The sequence below is a fragment of the Colobus angolensis genome, unplaced genomic scaffold (genome assembly GCF_000951035.1).
Source record: "Colobus angolensis palliatus isolate OR3802 unplaced genomic scaffold, Cang.pa_1.0 Scaffold372, whole genome shotgun sequence".
Classification (NCBI taxonomy): domain Eukaryota; kingdom Metazoa; phylum Chordata; class Mammalia; order Primates; family Cercopithecidae; genus Colobus; species Colobus angolensis.
In genome coordinates, this window is record NW_012117066.1 from 1,675,946 (window position 1) to 1,677,825 (window position 1,880).

Below are 1,880 nucleotides of genomic sequence, written 5' to 3' on the forward strand. Positions count from 1 at the left end.
CAGGTGAGGTTTTGCAGAGGGAGGGAGGGAAGGAAGATGACCCCAGGTGGCCAGGAGCAGGTGAGGACCAGTGACAGCCCTTCCTACCTTCTGTGCCCATTCTTGCAGATGGAGGATTCACTTAAACAAGTCCAGCTAGAGAGAGATGAATATGCTCAACATTTAAAAGGAGAGAGGGCCCGGTGGCAGCAGAGGATGAGAAAAATGTCACAGGAGGTGAGATCTGACCCTTCAGCCCCCCCCACCTTAGATCGGTCACTGGATCTTTCTAAGCATCTGTAACATGGGAATAGTACAGCCAGAGGTGGTCATGGGTCTGGGCTTTGTGGAGGTGGGGGCAGAGAGGGTGATGGCAGCCTGTCCAGCCACCAGCCCCTCTCTCCAGGGCCCTTTATCCCTACGCTTTGGGCAGGTTTGCACCTTGAAGAAGGAAAAGCACCGTAATATGCGTCTGGTAGAGAAGCTGGAGAGGCGCTTGTCCAAACTGAAAAACCAGATGGGTAAGATGTGGCTGGTGTGACCTGGGAGCAGGCCTGGCATCAGAGGGCTGTGGGGGGGCTTAGAATGCCCCAGGGAGGTGGGTGGATGGAAGGGCTTTGAGGCAGAGGGAAAGAGGTTCTGTGCCAGGAGACAGCAAGTCTTGTCATCTCCGTGAGCCTCAGTGTCCCCATCAGCAAAGGGGGCCCATTGTCAGTCACCCACAGTGCTCTCCATCTGAAAGTGGTTTGGAAGATTGGCTACCATCCGGGTGCGAGGAATCATTAGCAGTGAGGCCAAGTTTGGGGAGCCTGAGAGGAGCTGTGCACCAAGAGGAGGGGTTTTTTTGTTGTTATTTTTTGTTTCGTTTTGTTTTTGTTTTTGAGAATCCAGAGGCCCTTATTGTCTGCTTCCTTTCTCAGCTGAACCCCTGCCCCCGGAGCCCCCAGCAGTGCCCCCTGAGGAGGAGCTGCAGCACCTGAGGAAGGAACTAGAGAGAGTGTCAGCAGAGCTCCAGGCCCAGGTGGAAAACCATCAGCACGTCAGTCTCCTGAACCAGGCACAAAAGGAGAGGCTTCGGGAGCAGGAGGAGAGACTTCGTGAGCAGGAGGAGAGACTTCAGCAGCTGGCCGAGCCACAGAGCGGCGTCGAGGAGCTGGTGCGTTGCCCCACCTGGGGAGCCTGCCCTCCTCCCTAGTCCTCCAGGCCTTTGTTTCCTAACTTGTAAAATGGGGCACTGTAGCCCTCATGTGAAATGTTCCTTCTAAAGGCACCTGTGAGCCAGAGTCCTGCTCTGGTAGCTGTGGGAGAGAGGGGATGATTTTTCTAACCTGCCTCCACCCTTCCTGGTGCCATGGGAGGCAGACACCAAGTTCTGGGGTCTCCAGCTGCAGTGGGTGGCTGCTGATTGCTTCTCTCTGTCCAGAACAACGAGAACGAGAGTGCACTGCAGGTGGAGCAGTGAGCGGAGGAGCTACTGGAGAAGCTGGGCAAGGTGAAGTAGATTGTAACCTCCACCCCATTCAAGAAGGGCTGGGAAGTGGTCACCAGCCTCTGGGGAGGGGAGGTGCCAGGCCAGAGGCAGCTGCAGCCAGGGGGCAGGTGACCCCAGCACCCTCCAGGGGAGTCTTGTGACTGTTTCTTCCTTCCTGCCTTCTGACTTTTACAGGTGGGTAGCCCTGGGCTCCTCCCAGGTCTGGAAATCATCATCTCAGCTAGAGGCACGGAGCCCCCCAATCGTAGGGAAAGACACAGTGTTATAAGACGCTCCTTATGCCAGGCACGGTGGCTCAGGCCTATAATCCCACCACTTTGGGAGGCTGAGGCAGGAGAATCTCTTGAGGTCGGGAGTTTGACCTCAACTCAAGCCTGGCCAACATGGTAAAACCTCATCTCTACTAAAA

At 55.7% G+C, this 1,880-nt stretch overlaps 1 pseudogene across 1 annotated transcript in view; it reads left to right on the plus strand.

The window, feature by feature from the left end:
- The window catches only part of LOC105520219, an 8,052-nt pseudogene extending 6,399 nt beyond the window's left edge, over nt 1-1,653 (plus strand). Inside the window, exons 10-13 of the transcript XR_001003088.1 lie at nt 109-216; nt 413-500; nt 900-1,135; nt 1,403-1,653. The product of XR_001003088.1 is annotated as a golgin subfamily A member 8C-like (transcript). The remainder of the gene's footprint in view (nt 1-108; nt 217-412; nt 501-899; nt 1,136-1,402) is intronic.
- Nucleotides 1,654-1,880: the final 227 nt, after the last annotated feature.